The 16,298-nt window shown below is 49.7% G+C and overlaps 1 long non-coding RNA gene across 1 annotated transcript; it reads right to left on the reverse strand.

The window, feature by feature from the left end:
- Positions 1-13,568: 13,568 nt before the first annotated feature.
- LOC148590912 (uncharacterized) lies at positions 13,569-15,283 on the reverse strand. The gene is made up of 2 exons (XR_015914221.1): positions 15,182-15,283; positions 13,569-13,981 (listed from the first exon to the last, which is right to left on the reverse strand). It is a non-coding gene; the product is annotated as an uncharacterized LOC148590912 (long non-coding RNA).
- Positions 15,284-16,298: the final 1,015 nt, after the last annotated feature.

Genomic DNA, 16,298 nt, shown 5'->3' on the forward strand with positions numbered 1-16,298 from the left:
TGCGAAAAGATCCCATGCTGGCCATGGCAGTGGGCAACTCTGGGCCAGCATCAGCTTTCCCTGCGCTAGGGTTTCCCAGCTCAGAAAAAATGATCGCTCTGAAAATGATTTGCACCAAAACTGAAGTTTGGAGGAGAGCACTGCAAATTCTCTGGGTCAAACCAGTCACCAGCCAAGCAGTGGAAATGACTAAAGGTGCGTAGCTTGGCCAAATAACGCCTAAGCCAGTTTCAACACAGCCAACAAACAAGATTGGTTACTGAGGCAACACCTGTCATCAGTCCATCTCCCAAGGCCTCATCAAGCCTCAATTATAATGCAGAGGACTCAGTATTAATGTTCTTCACCCATTCATCAGAGAGTGAATGACTCTACCTGATCATCAGAGAAATCCAAGCTCAAGTCTTTTCTTTCCCTGAAGAAATCAGACACAAACTGAAGAGATCTTATGCTTACAGCCACCCTACAGCCAGCCTCTTTTCAGTGGTAGCCAGCGATAGAACTAGAGGTGATGGCCACAAACTGAAACATCAAAAGTTCCACAGGAACTTAAGGAAATTTTTTTTAACAGTGAGGGTGACAGAGCACTGGAACAGGCTGCCCAGAGAGGTTGTGGAGTCTCCTTCTCTGGAGATCTCCAAAACCGGTTTGGATGCAGTCCTGTGCCACGTGCTCTAGGTGACCCTGCGTGTGCAGGGGGGTTGGACTAGATGACCTCTAGAGGTCCCTTCCAACCTTAACAATTCTATGATTCTACATGCTAAATGGCCATAGTGAGATTTCCATGTCTATCTTTTTGAAAGCCCTAAACTTTGTGGGAAATTATTCACTGGTTGAAAGATGAAATCACCCCCATTGGTAAGTGCATGGCAGAAGGGCTTCAGCAAGAGAGCTGTCAAGAGTCTTTTCTCTTGGTTCCCTATCAGCTCTGCTTGTGCCTTCATGAGAGAGGCTTGGGTTCAGATCCCTGCAGGTGGTGGACTTCAGAACTTGGGACAGAGAATTAAAAAAGGAAATAGGAAAGCAGGAGGGGAAGGAAAGGAAGCAACCTCTCGGAGAGAACAGCAGTGAAAGCAGACCACAGAGAAACTATGTACTCCCCTGCCAGGGACAGCGGTGTCCATCTTGCCTTGGGCTCCGTCAGGAGGAAGAATGTTTTTCTTCCTCCTCTTGCTTCTGGATCAAGCACCTGGCTAAGGAATGTCTGTGAAAGTTGATATATAGATATACATAAATAAAAGTATAGATACAGATATACGTATATGTATATTTGCAGGGTTGGAGGGAACATGTAACAATGACATTCACAGTAATAGTTACTGCCTGAGTTAATTGTATGGATATCATTGTATATTTCTTGTTATAAGAAGAAAATATGCCAGCTTTTTTTCCATCACCTTCACTACCTGCCACAAATGTTAAGGCATTTTCAGAGCACTGATCTGCATGCCACATGTCAGGCACAGTGTAAATCCATATGGACCACACCACAGAAAGGGAGGAAGCCCTGGGGATTTACAGCAGGCAAGAACTTGACTCCCCAGTAAAACCTCTGGGTTTTAATGCCACTCCTGGTGCAGAGACAGTGCCTTGTAGGGGACACATTGCCTGGTGAAGACACTTTGCAAAAAAGTTAAGGCAAGGGATGCTGACGTCTTCTCAGAAGCATCAGATATGGGCAGCTATGAGCAAAGTAGAGAGATCCCGGCGTAACATGGGAACATTCACCTCCCGTTTCTCATGTGAACTAGCCACTCTTGCACCTATGCTTGTTGCAGTGCATGTTCTTCTCTGTGTTTGTGGGGCTGGATCCTTCTCTTATTGACAACAATGATAAAAGTAGAGAATGAATAAATAAATAAATAAAACTTGAGAAAGGTCAGCTCACCAGGTGAAGTGCCAACATTGCCCTCATCATTGAGGGAGAGTTTTTCAAGGTACAGACAGGAATCTCTTCCAAGGGCTGAACCTACTCATAACCTGCATATGCCCCTGGCTGTGGTGTATTGAGAGCAGGGCCTCCAGTATAATGAACCAAAGACATTTTATTGAGCATCAGATAAAGCTTATATACTGTACTGTCCCGGATACAATGCGTAACACAGTTACTGAATAAACCAATAATCTAAAGGCTTACACTGAGACTATCCAATCAGCTTCTCAGTCCCGCAGCAGCCGTACAGTTGCTTTTGCTCCTTGTGTGCTGAAGAACACCTGCACTGCCCTCCTTGAGGTTGGTTATCTGCTAATGAGGCATCCCATACTACTGTCCTTGAAGCAGGCCTGCACACCTGGCCAAAAACTCTTTCTGCATACTTGGGTGTGAGCCCTGCTATCTGTTACTTCATCTTGCACATCAGCTCTCTCATGGGCCGTGGGGAATTTTCAAATTAGAGAGAGTGACAGAGTATCAGCCACAGATCTATTGTCCCCATGTTAGTCCAGCATGTCACAAGCGTTTGAACAAGAAGTGTAAGGGAAGGTGCATTTTGCTCTTGCCACATTCTTGCATATGGAAGGGGGAGCTGAATCCTTGTGACAGGCTCTGCCTAGAAGAACAAGCACAGCTGCAGGACCAGGCTATGGTTCTGGTGCTTCATCTGACCCAAAAGTGACCTTGGGGACGCTTCTTGGGGTTCACACCACATGAGGGCTCTGGGCCTGGCAGTGAAAACCGCAACAGTGAGAGAATAACAACCTCACTAAGGAATCAGGGCTCTCAAAACACCGTAACTCCTCTCAAAATCAGTCTCAGCTGGTATTATTGCCACTGAACCCTGTAGATCAAACACTCATCTAGAGATCTGCAAGGCAGATGGTCCACTGTGATTATCAAAGCCAATGTCCAGCATCACTCAAACCAAAGAGTTCCACACCCAGCAATTCCTGCCCCAAACCTGTCCATCCTGCCTGGTGGGGGATGACTTTTTCTCAGAATGACTCTAGATTTACATTGGAAGGTTCTGTTAGCCAGTGTAAAGCTAGACAAAGATGCCCCACATAAGCACTGTCTGAGGGATCATGGTTATAGGAAGCAGGTACTTGCTATCCCAGGCAGAGTCATCTGCTAACCCTGGAGCAGAGCATCCAGAGCCAGTCCTGCTGTTCACAATGTGCTGGGGTAGCCCTGCTCAGACCCACACAAACTCCCATCCCCCCAGGATTGGTCCCCAGCACATACCAGATGCTCATTGGGGTATAAGAATGAAAAAGCAGTGGGATGGTGTGACTCTGCTCGGATTGCTTAAAAGAGACCTGGACAAATCAAGCATGTCCAGTGGAAAATAGACTTAGTCTTAAAAGTATAAAGCAATGACTTTTTTTTTTTTGACCAATGCATAAAAAATATAGCTAGGACTTAATGAGCTCCTATGCTCATTAGTCTGTTCATCACCCTGATAAGATGTCCAAAGAGCCTTTCCCGGCCAGGCATTGTTGGCTGAGCAGGAAATGCTCAGCCTCCAGTCCCCTGGAACGGCCCCTCAGTGATGGCGAGCCTCTGTCTATTCTCTGCAAATTCTCTGACTCCCTGTTATTTTTCCTTTAGGATTTTACACCTTTCCGTGTTGGCCTGTCTGAACAATCCTACCTCTGCCTGTGATTTTACTTTGCTTACCTTGCACAGCTCTACTCCACGGCTTTTCTGGCAATCCTGTCTCAGAGTGCAGCAGTTTGCCTAGCTCTATGGCCAAGGCTGTGCAGCCTGGCTGGATCAGAGCTGGGCCTTGGGACTTTGGAGATCTAAGGGAGCCCTAGGAGCAGAGATAAAGCCACAGAAGGAGGTACACAGAGAGAGGGTTAGAGTGGGGAGAAAAGGGGGCCTCTCTGTGCTTTTTGTTGAAGCTGTTCCACTTTGTTTTTGAAAATAAATAAATAAATAAATAAATGTCCCTGAGCTAGGGTCGGAACAGGAGCAAGTAGAGCTCCACAATGAATTATCTCTATTTTAAGACAGGGAAGTGAATTCAGCATTCTCTAACTGCTGAATGCAGAGATCTGGCACTGCCACTTCACTTCAGGGGAGCATCTCCCACAGACACGCAGCCCCCAGGGACCACATGAGCCAAAAGTCAATCGAGGATCTAACTTGGGTGTTTAGAGGCAACGGCTCTACGTCTCTTTGCTCAGTGCCCAAGTCAGCGTGCAGCTCAGTGGTGGGGCCACACGAGGGTGCCAGATGTCCCATATTAGAGCACATGACATAGGTGGTTTATGGGGCACAAAGGAAAGCCTTGAGTAGCACCATCCATCCATCCATCTGCTGGGACACTGCTCCTTGGATATGTTACTGCTGAAATCATGGAGTTCGAAAATGGAAACTGGATCTTTCCATACTGTTGCCACACTCCCATTTGAAAGACCAACCCCCAAACCTGCTTATCCAGCCCTCCCATGTCCTTTGTGCTGCTACCAGAGAGAGCAGGAGCAGGGCTGTCTCTTGAGTCCCAGGGCTCCTTTGCCCCATGGGGAAGCAGGAGCTCTGCACTCAGGAGCCCCCAGAGCCATCATCAGCACTGAGGGACCTCCTTGAGATGCAGAGCATGTTCCTGGGAAACTCATTCTGAGTTTCCCACTTCTCTGCCCTCCCAGTGTCCTCCAGGTGTCCCAGGATATGTGACAGAATGTGGTGCTTATGACAAGAGTGTCTGTAGGCTCACAGGATGCAGGGTCCCAGCTAGAGCAACCCTGCTCTGACCCCAGTCAGCATCAGCAGCTGCAGTGCCTGCTGGAGAGCATCCACATGGTACAGCCCTTGGCAGCCAAGAGGACACTCACCAGCAGTCACAAGCTGCACAAGAGCAGCCTAAGCAGAGGCTTTGCAGTCTGAGCTTTCTGAAAGGTTTTGCAGATTCAGCATGTCCTAGTGGGCTCTGAAGTCCAAGGGTTTGGACCAGAGATGGGCAACACTGCAAGAGGAGCCTGAAGGCAGCATTGGCAAAGCAGAGGGCAACACAAACTCTCCTCTCCCTCCCCTCCCCTCCCCTCTCCTCTCCCCTCCCCTCTCTCAGCGTTACCTCTAAACCTGCCACTTCCAGATTAGCTATTTTTATTGGCCTAGATTCATGTTTTCTTGATACTGAAGCAGCAAACAGACCCTGGCTCCCCTTGTGTCAGTGTTACAACACGCCTGCTCTGTGCCAAGTGAGGCGAACATGGGCTGAGGGCTGCTGGGGATTCCTGCCAACAGAGCCGGGCCTGAAAGTCACCATCAGAGTGCCCAAAACCCAGCAGTTCCAGTGCAAGCAGGGGTTTAGTCTGCTCAATGCCTAGCATTGCTGCTCTGGTGGCGGACTTGCCTTGGCCCTCTCTGGCAGCTCTGCATAGAGATTGCTTAGTCTCTTTCCAAGAGAGGAGCACCCTGTCCAGTTTCCCATCCACTGCCCAAAGGAGTCCACAGGCTAGAGGTGTGTATATATATATATATATATATATATGTATATGTGCTGGTACAGCTGATATCTACCCTATCTCATACTGGGACCTGTTTGCCCCAAGGAGACCAGTTCAAGGCATAAATCACTGCCTGAATGAGGTCTGTCAGTTCCTGCTGCTCAGCCCAAAGTCCAGAAGGGAAAATAATAAATAAAATGTTGCCTGAAAGGTTGGCATGGGCCCAAAGGAGGTCGCTGAGTTTTGCACAAAAACCTACCACCATTCTTGTGGTTTCAGATGAAACTCAAGCCCTGCGAGCCTTTCGGGTGAGTTTCACCATCAGGTTCTGCGCTCATTCCGGCCATGACCCTAGGCAGGAGCTGGTCACTTCTGCAGGATGTGACTGAGGGTGGCACTGGAGGGAGAATCATGCTCCAGACTGAGCCTATGCAGCCACCCAGTATTTCCAGGGGCACCTGCCTCTCAGGAGAAATCTCTTTGCAGGAGAAGAGCCGCTCCGAGGATTCCTGCTTCCACAGTGGCCGAGGTGCGGGAGGGCCTCAGAGAAGTGTGTTTCTGCCTGATAGTTTATCTTGGGTAGCTCCCAAATGGCAGCACTGCAGCTGCCCTTGGAGAAAAAGCCATTTTGGCAGCTTCTGACATTATTCTGTAGATGCAGCGGCAGGCCCATTAAAATATTTTCACGCCCAGGAAGAGCCTTTATGAGGTGCTGTTTTTCCTCCTTTTCCCAGCCTGCAGAGCCTGGAAGCAGCGCAAGGTCCTGGGGAGCAGAGGGAGGGAGTGATGCCAGACCCCTAGCCCTGCTCCCAGCACAGAACTTGGTCATGTCGCTACAGGGCATGGAGGCACCGATATGTAGACCGGATCCCTCATCCAGAGAGGTCTGCTGCTTGCCAGGGGCCAAAATAAAGGATGTTACAGAAAGGCTCCCAAGGATTGTTCAGGAGTCGGACTATTATCCTCTAGTATTGTTTCACGTGGGCGCTAATGATGCCATGGGGAAAATGAAGGATATCAAGCAAGACTTCAGAGCCCTAGGGATGGCCATCAAAGGTACGGGTGCCCAGGTAGTGTTCTCCTCTATTCTGTCAACGAGGGGAATGGATTCAAGGAGGAGAAGGCGGATATGGGAGATGAACAATTGGCTGCGCCACTGGGCTTGGCAACAGGGTTTTGGCTTCTATGACCATGGGACTCTGTTTGATGACCACCAGCTAGTGGGGAATGATGGGACCCATCTCAGCAAGAGGGGCACACGTCTCTTTGCCAAAAGGCTGGCCAACCTGGTTAGGAGGGCTTTAAACTAGGCAAGAAGGGGGAAGGGGAGTGGCACACTGACACGGCAAGCAGTACCGCATAGCCTAGGTCAGATGGCGTCCAGTGGGAGTATGCTAGTGAGGAAGTGAGGATAGGAAATGATCACGGAGGGTCCTCTTTCACCCCTCCTGGGAAACCTGTGGCCTCTGTTGCTTCCCTGAAATGCCTGTACACCAACGCACGAAGCATGGGGAATAAGCAGGATGAACTGGAGATCTGTGTGCGGTCCCAGCGTCATGATCTCATTGGTATCACAGAGACATGGTGGGATAGCTTGCACGACTGGAGCGCTGCCATGGAAGGCTATGTGCTCTTTAGGAAGGACAGGCTGGGAAGGCGAGGTGGTGGAGTTGCTCTTTATGTGAGAGAGCAACTGGAATGCATGGAGCTCAACCTGGGAGTGGAGGATGAGCGAGTTGAGAGCTTGTGGGTAAGGATTAGAGGGCAGGCTAATGTGGGAGACACTGTGGTGGGTGTCTGCTACAGGCCACCTGACCAAGACGAGGAGGTTGATGAGGCCTTCTATAGGCATCTGGATATTGCCTCACGGTCACAGGCCCTGGTTCTCATGGGGGACTTCAACTACCCCGACATCAACTGGAAGGACAACACAGCCAGGCATAAGCAGTCCCTGGAGGTTCCTGCAGAGCGTCGACAATAACTTTTTGACGCAGGTTGTGGAGGAACCGACGAGGAGAAGTGGGCTACTGGACCTCGTGCTATCAAATAGGGAGGGCCTTGTAGGGGATGTTAAGGTGGGGCGTAGCCTCGGCTGCAGTGACCATGAGTTGGTGGAGTTCAGGATTCAACGAGGAGGAGGCAGGGCTGTAAGTAGCCTTGCAACCATGGACTTCAGGAGGGCCAACTTTAGCCTCTTCAGAGACCTCCTCGGTAGAATCCCATGGGCTAGTGCTCTAGAAGGAAGGGGGGCCCAAGAGGGCTGGTTAGTTTTCAAGCGGCACTTCCTCCACGCCCAGCAGCAGTGCATCCCTGTGGGCAGGAAGGCAGGCAGAGGGGGAGGAGACCTGTGTGGATGAGCAGGGAGCTTGTGGCAATGCTCAAGCAGAAGGCAGCGGTATACAGAATGTGGAAAAAAGGACAGGTCCCCTGGGAGAAATACAGGAACGTAGTCAGGAAATGCAGAAATGCAACAAGGAAAGCTAAGGCACGGTTGGAACGCAATCTGGCAAGGGACGTTAAAAATAACAAGAAAAATGTCTTTAAATACATTAACAGCAAAAGGAAAATCAGGGAAAATGTGGGTCCGCTGGCGGACGGGATGGGCACCCTGGTTACGAATAACACAGAAAAAGCAGAGTTGCTGAATGCCTTCTTTGCTTCGGTGTTTACCAAGGGCAGCCCATTAGAGCCCAGGCCCTAGGGACAAGAGAAGAAGCCGGGGGAGGGGAAGACCTGCCCTGGGTAGAGGAAGATTGGGTCAGAGAGCACCTAAGGAACCTCAATACCCACAAATCCATGGGCCCTGATGGGATGCACCCCAGAGTGCTGTGTGAGCTGGCAGAGGTCATATCTAAGCCGATCTCCATCATCCTTGAAAGATCCTGGAGAACAGGGGAGGTGCCAGAAGACTGGAAGAAGGCCAATGTCATGCCAGTCTTCAAAAAAGGCAAGAAGGAGGACCCAGGCAACTACAGGCCAGTGAGCCTCACCTCCGTCCCCGGTAAAGTGATGGAACGGCTCATACTAGCTGTTGTCTCCAGGCACATGGAGGACAAGAAGGTGCTCAAGAGTAGTCAGCATGGATTCACCAAGGGGAAATCATGCTTGACTAACCTGATAGCCTTCTATCATGAAATGACCGGCTGCATAGACGAGGGGAGAGCGGTGGATGTCGTCTATCGACTTCACCAAGGCTTTTGACACCATCCCTCACAACATCCTCCTGGGCAAGCTCTGGAAGTGTGGGATAGATGAGTGGACAGTGAGGTGGATTAGGAACTGGCTGAATGGCAGGGCCCAGAGAGTGGTGATCCTGACCCTCTACTCAGCCCTGGTGAGGCCACATATGGAGTATTGTGTCCAGTTCTGGTCTCCACAGTATAAGAGGGATGTGAAGCTACTGGAGAGAGTCCAGCGCAGGGCTACAAGGATGATCAGGGGCCTGGAACATCTGCCCTACGAGGAGAGGCTGAGGGAGCTGGGCCTGTTCAGCCTGGAGAAGAGAAGGCTGAGAGGGGATCTAATCAGTGTCTATAAGTACCTCAAGGGAGGCAGTGAGGAGGATGGTGCTGGTCTCTTTTCAGTGGTGGCCACTGATAGGACTAGAGGAAACGGCCGGAAACTGAAGCACCAAAAGTTCCACAGGAACTTAAGGAAAAATTTCTTAACAGTGAGGGTGACAGAGCACTGGAACAGGCTGCCCAGAGAGGTTGTGGAGTCTCCTTCTCTGGAGATCTTCAAAACCCGCTTGGACGCAGTCCTGTGCCACGTGCTCTAGGTGACCCTGCGTATGCAGGGGGGTTGGACTAGATGATCTCTAGAGGTCCCTTCCAAGCCTAAGCATTCTATGATTCTATGATTCTATGTCACCTATGCAAGCCCTGCTGCAGGCAGCTGAGAAGGAAAGATAAATGGAGCCACTTCTCCATGCTGCTAGATCAAGGCACTTTTTACAGCACTTTTCACACGTAGGTAGCAAAAAGCCAAGCGGTGCCAGGCCAGGCTCAACAACAGAATCATAGAATGGTTGAGGTTGGAAGGGACCTCTAGAGATCATCTATTCCAACCCCCCTGCTCCAGCAGGGACACCCAGAGCACGTGGCACAGGGCGGCATCCAAGCGGGTTTGGAAGATCTCCAGAGAAGGAGACTCCACAGCCTCTCTGGGCAGCCTGTTCCAGGGCTCTGGCACCCTCACAGGAAAGAAGTTCTTCCTCAGCCACGCAGTGAAATTTCTGTTTGTGGCCCTGGGGCAGCCTCACACACAGGACTCGCTGCCAGCTGCTGGCACACAGGGTGGCCCATAGCAAGAAGCAATCCAGAGACCCCAGTGGGTGGCCATGCTGGAGAGCCCTGTGTATTGGAGGTGGAAATTTCTGTGATCTGTAGAGTCATAAAAATCTCCTGTGAGAAGAAGAGGCCAGACCTTAGGAAAGAAGATGTTTGCCTGCCCAGGATGAGTGATAAGGAGCACGGATGCAGCTGCTCAGCCCGATTCACAGGCAGCCCCCCCGGAAACCTGTTGAAGCCGGCCGCTCGGCCGGGCTCGTAGCCAACTTAACCGCAGACGTCCTCCAAACTAGCTTTGGAGGTCAAACACCCAGAAATGAGGAAGAAGAGGAGGAAGGCAGGACCCTCGAATTGAGGGCTGGGAACCCCGACTGGTGTGCGCGCCTGCGCACCCCGGAGGAGAGTTGCGCAACTAGAGGCGGAGTTTGTCCGCCCCCCGGGCTGCCTCCTGGGTCCTACTGACCCTATGTGCCAGGATGCACCAGGCACAGAGAGGACAGTGCGGAGAGAGCGGGGGGAAGGAGAAACTCCTAACTCTGAGGCCTGCGCTGTCTCCGCGGGAGCCGGTCAGCAACTCTCTCGCTCTCATCTGCCAGCTCGAGAGGATCTTCAGGTCCAGATCGGCAGGTATCACCTCATGAGTAGCTATCCATACTTGGCTTCTTTTATGTGCTTTCACCTGAATAAATGCTTGATGTAGTCACCTCATTCTGGCTGATTATTGCTGAATCCCGAGCCCATCCGGAACACCCTGGTGCAACCAAAATCCCCCAGAGCCCCACAGGGAGGAATTACAGGAAAGGGAGCAGTGCTGGGGCTCTCCTTATACAGAATCCAGGTAAATCCTGATGCTTTGGACAACAGGAGCCACTTTTGGGGTGACGCAGGGATTCCTGTTACATCTGGATCCACGTCACAGTGATGTCCTCCCCTTCCTCCTCTCCTGGACCCGTCTTCCCCCCACACACCCCAAAAGAGCCCTGCTGGCTCCCTGCCCCAGCCGTCACTCGCACCCACCATGTCTCATCGCATCTGTCTCCAATCCTAAGTAAGTGCCCCAGGGCAGGGAAAGGATCTTATTGCTTCTTTGTAAAGGGCTGTGGTAAGTCACTGGGGCTAAACAAATTGCCATTACCAATGAAAAACATCACCTTCACGGCCAGGAGCTGCAGTACTCACTAGAAGAATTGCTTTCAACTGGGTGGCAAAGGGACCGGGGCTAGGAGCTGCAGAGATGGAAGCCACGAGTCCCTGTTCGCTCATCTAGGGCAAGTAACAACACAGCAGAGGCCACTGGCCCCACAGCTGCCAGTGAAAGGCACTTGGTTCCCCAACGCCTCACTACCCCTTAGACAGGTCCCAAGCACCAGGTGCTCCACAACAGGGAAGGAAAAGGTGCAGGCACACATATACGGACAAAATATAACATATGGAAAAATGTAACAAGGGAGTGTTGCCCTACATCTGTGCAAGGGAGGGCCATGGAGGAGGGCTATTTTGGAAGGTGAAGGGGAAAGCAAAGGTCTTTGGGACAGGACCATCAGGTGAAGAAAAGATCAGACCAAGGTCCTCCTGCCACCACCTGCACGCTCCCTCCCACCTCAGAAGCGCTGGGTTGGCATGGGAGGGAGCTGGGGATTCATTTGCAGATTATTCCACCTGGCTGAGCCTTTACATAACTTAATCCCCATCGACAAGACACAACACTGTGAGCTGGTTCAGCCCTGCTTTATATGACACCTCTTGTCCTGGACTTGTCCTGCCCCACAAGCCCTGATCCTGCTGGATGGAGCAAAGCCAGCACCATCTCCCTTGCCTCACTGGGTGCCTGGTTTGGGGGGGCCCTTGCTCCAGGACATGGTCGGCTGTTCCCTGGTGTCACTACAGGGCTGCTGCCCACAAGCAGTCAGATGTCCCTTCTTCCTTGTCCCGTAACATCACCAAGGTCTTCAGCCACATAGAGGCACAAGCCTAAAGCCTTTGGCAGCAGCTCCAGCTGAGGACCAAGCTCCCGTCCTGCCTTAACACAAGGCAGGTCACCCCTCAACACACTGAGCTCAGCCAGCAAGCTGTAAACTCAGAGCTCAGCAGAGCCACTACTGTAGTTCTCCTCCCAAACACTGTAAGTCCCAATGTTTTAATATTCACAGAAACAAAGGACACGTGTTTTCCTGATCTTTCATTCACATGCATCACCACTGTGGCTTTCTCCTTCAAACCCAAATTAGATAAACCAATACAAACCAACAGCAGTTAGAGATTCCTGTAAGCCTGGGCTTACCAAGAGATCTTACTATTGAATCACAAATTTTCAACCTAATTTTTATCTTGATCCATAACCACTATTCTATGGTGCAGATCTGAGATCATTTGGTTTAACCTGGACAGAGAAAAGTCCCTACATAGAGTCAGGGGATCATTTTCCTATTTCCAATCTTCAATAAGGGGAGGGGGTATTTTTCTTTCTGAGGCATTTTCCTCCCATTTTGATTTTCCATTCCCTACAGTGCACCCCTATTTGCTAGGTGACTCACCCTGGCAAGGCAGCTGCTCTGCCTTCCTGGGGAGATCCACGTGCTTCAAAAGCCCTCACTTGTCAGAGTCGCACATCATTATCAGCACTTCCAGAAAGCAACTGTCTCAGGAAAAATTGCTTTATGTTCAGAGCTTTTTTTTCCTGATAACAGAAACCCTGACAAACAAGCCAGCCCATAGCCAAGCATCAAGGTCACTGTGGGAATACAATGGGGAGGACGTACATATTTTACCAGTAAACTAGGGGAGACCCTTTCCTTCCTATGTCAAAAAACTAAACTTCTCCTTCCCCAGCCAGCCATGAAAATTTAGGCTAAAGGCTTTCAAAAAGGACTGGTGATTTTGAGTGTCCGAGCCAAGTGCTCTTTATAGGAGCCTTTATTTGAAGAGCTCCTTATAAGAGCTCCTATATTGAAGGAGACAAGCACTTAGTGTTTTTAGGAAGTCAGCCTCAAATCAGACAGCCAGAGACACCAAAAGCACCTCTGAAAAGATCTTGACTTTCCAAATCAGCAAAGAAGAAATAGCTGAACAGTTCAAGGGGAAACATTCGAAAACATCTGACCCTCAAGTTGGTCTAGCCCTTGTCAGTTTCAAGGCTTCTGCTGCTATACCAGTATCAGTCTCCAAAATGGACATTTCTGTGACAAGCAATAAGATTGCTTTTACCTGCTTCTGTTACATTGTCAGCTGCAACGCTACTGCTGCAGGGCATATCCAGGGTATACCCCACAAGCTACCTGGGGTGGGAGCTGCTCTGGAGAGGACAGAGCAGGAAGAATTCTTGGCTATAAGAACAGAGTTTGTCCCTCTCTAGCTATTCCTCAGCAAGGAATAAGGCAGCATGGGGCAGAGCCCCAGAGTTGTTGCTCCCGTGACAGCCCTGGTGTAGGGGGGAAGGGAAACCTGCTCCTCACTGAGAAGAGTGTCTGTTCTTCACCCTCCCCAGTCAGGTATTTATACACATTGGTAAGATGGCCCACAAGCCCTCCCTTTTCCAGGTTAAATGAGTCCAGTAGACTCAGCTTCTCCTCACATGTCAGATGCTCTGAGCTCTTGGTCATCATTGTGGGCCAATACTGGACTTGCACTAGCGCATGCATGTCTATTGTATTGGAGAGCTCAGAACTGGACACTGCACCCTAAATGTGGTCTTGCCAGAGCTAAATTCAGAGAAACAATCCGGCCCTTTCTGGATGGTTGAGTATCTCTTTGGTTTTGTGGACCCTTAGAGTAACACCTAACATCACTCTGTTTAGAGAGGAGCCTTCTCAACACCCATAACATTTTCACATAACACCCTTAATATTTTCACATGAATGCAATTTTGTTTCCTGTGACAAACGGGAGAACTTTCACATGCTTCATCCTGTCTTTATATTCCCTCCAAAATAAAAAAAAAAGGCATTTGTAATCTTAAAAACAGTAATAGGTTCCTTCTCAAGAAGGACAGCATTTCTCTGAGGAAGGCATATAAATAGAGCAAGAGATACAGTTTTGAATTAAACAAATAAACAAAAAGTAAAGCCTTTCCTTGGACCAGTTCATAAAAAGGAAGAGTTCTGGCATGAACAAATGCTCTGCTTCCAAACAGGTCCCTCTGACACCTCTTAGAAGCCTTAGATGGTCCACTTTGTACGAGCTTCCGCTCTCTTGACCAGACACTCTCCCAAAACTTCAAAGTCCTCTAGAATCGCCTCCACATTGGGCACGCAGACCAGCTCATTGTTCAGAGTTGTCACCATCCTTCCTTTCATGCTGGAGACCTGTAGGAGATACAAAAGTTGTGCAAATGGCAACACCTGAGAGCTGCTTTGCAATCTTTGCAAGCCCCAAGTATGAAAAGTAACCCCTCTCCTGCCTCAACACATCCAACCCTCTCACAGCACTATATTGATCTTCCAAACCTGCATGGATGCCACCCTGGGCCATGTGTTCTAGGTGTCCCTGCTGGAGCAGGGAGGTTGGACTGGATTATATCTGGAGGTCCCTTCCAACCTCAACCGTTCTGTGATTCTGTGATATTCACAGTAACAGGCACGGGTGCATGAAGGACCTCCTGAGCTGAGCAGACAGGGTGTCTGAAAGGCAAGACATCCCAGAGTGATTAAACACCTAGGCTCTGAGCTATGATCAGGTGTGAAGACATCAAGGTGGGAAAGATCCTTGGCTCCATCAGAGTAAAATAAAATAAATAAATAAATAAATAAATAATGTTTAAGAAGGCCAAGTTCAGCTCAGATCCAAGCATCTACTCCTCTTGTTTCACTGCTGTGAATAACTTCCACAACAGCAGCCAGGATGAATTGGCCAATGCCTCTGGCCACGAAAAGGGGAGAATAAATCACCCAGAGGGAGACTGACAGCAGAGGAGCCTGGACTGCCAACTCTGTGTCATGAGTCACCAATTTCTTTGCATCTTTCCTTCATAGAAAGCAGCATGAATCACTCCAGCATGCCTGAGAACTACCTTAAGCACCCTCTAGAGTTTGACAACCCACACAGTGCAGCTGGAAAATATTTCCATATATTAACAGGACTTGGGCACTACAAACCTGAGGCTGCTGCCCCAGCTTCTTACAGGTTGGGTATTTCTGGGTAAGAGACATGCAGCCCATGAGAAGCAGGGACAGGCTGCTACACACACCAGTCATCTCTGGCAAACAATGCATCCCCCATCTCCCAAAAGAGCACCTGAAAGACCAAACTCTGTTTTAACCTACCAAGCAGCTGCTGGGGCTCATCTAGGGATAAAAGTCCTCTTTCCAGCTTTGCTGATGACTAAGGAACCATGATCACATCCCTGCCTCAGCTTCACCTCTTCTAATACAGGGACAGAAGTCTTAGCTCAACTTCTCCAAGAGCTTTTGGGTTGATGAGTCAGATAAAGCAATTACAACATAGAAGGCAGCCTTCTAACCAACCAGGTTGGTAACATGAAGCCTAAAGTAGAGTCAAGAACTCACCTTAAAAGGCTGAGGCTGAAAGCTCACAGGTTTCCACAAAACCGCAATCACTTCTCCACCGTGTTTGTCATAAAAGAACAAAGCAAGATCACTGAAGGCATCCTGAGGAGAACAAAAACAAGTGTCACATGAAACACCCTATATCCAAATCTTATCTGATTATGTACCTTTACGCAGTGACACACAATAGCTCCACACAAACCAGGAGCAAACTTGCAATGCTTCCAGTGGATTCCCAGCAAGGAACAACAACTGGCAGCCCTTGGGAAAGTCCTGGAAGACCTGGATGGGTACCTTCTACTGTCTCTTCTCCACCAGCCCTGATGGAGGCAGTGAAAAAACACCAAGCTTTCTGTGCAGACCTAATTGCCAAATACCTCTTGCTGTCCCAGAGAACAGAAAACATGAGCCGCTACCTTCCATAGGGCTGCGAGAGCAGTCAGAAGTTGGCATCCAGCTTTAGGAAGTTGGATCTCCTAGAGCCCTGTGTGGTATGAATTGATGAAATAAAAGTGGAGGTTGTCCAGGAATCTGCTCTCCCTGCTCCAGAGTTTCAACAGCTCTTGTCAGTGAGTAGCCTCCTTTAGCAGCTGCCAGAAAGGAGAGCTCCAAAAGATAGCTTGCAGAGATGATTAAAGCCCACAGCCTGGTTTCCCCCAAGCTCACATGAGCTCCCAGCCCAGCAAGGAAGCAGGGGATGAGCATTGCAACAAAAGTAAAGAGCACGGCACGGGAGTGACTTTCACAAGGACCCACATGAAGATTAGCAGCTAAGGCAAGGTAAATGGAAAGGGTCTTTTGTGGGCAAGGGCTGGCCTGGAAACAGTAAGAGGTAGTGGTGGAAGGAAAAGGTGGATTGGGTTGGTATTAGCTGCCATCCAGAAGGGTGGGGTGGCACAGTTCAGTGCCAAGAGTCGATAAGCAGGGAGGAGCAGTGTTGCCTGCAACCTTCAGAGACAGATTTATGAGTTTGAGCTTGACATAGCATGGAGGGCAACATGACTAGGCCAGCAAGCAGGGAAGGTCTTGAGACTTGTCAGCTCATCCCACTCTACAGGATCTTTATGGGGGCCATGCTGGTCAAAACATTGCTTCAAGCTTGCTTGGAAAAACTGTT

The sequence above is a fragment of the Tinamus guttatus genome, unplaced genomic scaffold, assembly GCF_059628265.1.
Source record: "Tinamus guttatus ecotype Peru unplaced genomic scaffold, ASM5962826v1 Tinamus_guttatus_pri_ptg001006l, whole genome shotgun sequence".
NCBI classification, from domain to species: domain Eukaryota; kingdom Metazoa; phylum Chordata; class Aves; order Tinamiformes; family Tinamidae; genus Tinamus; species Tinamus guttatus.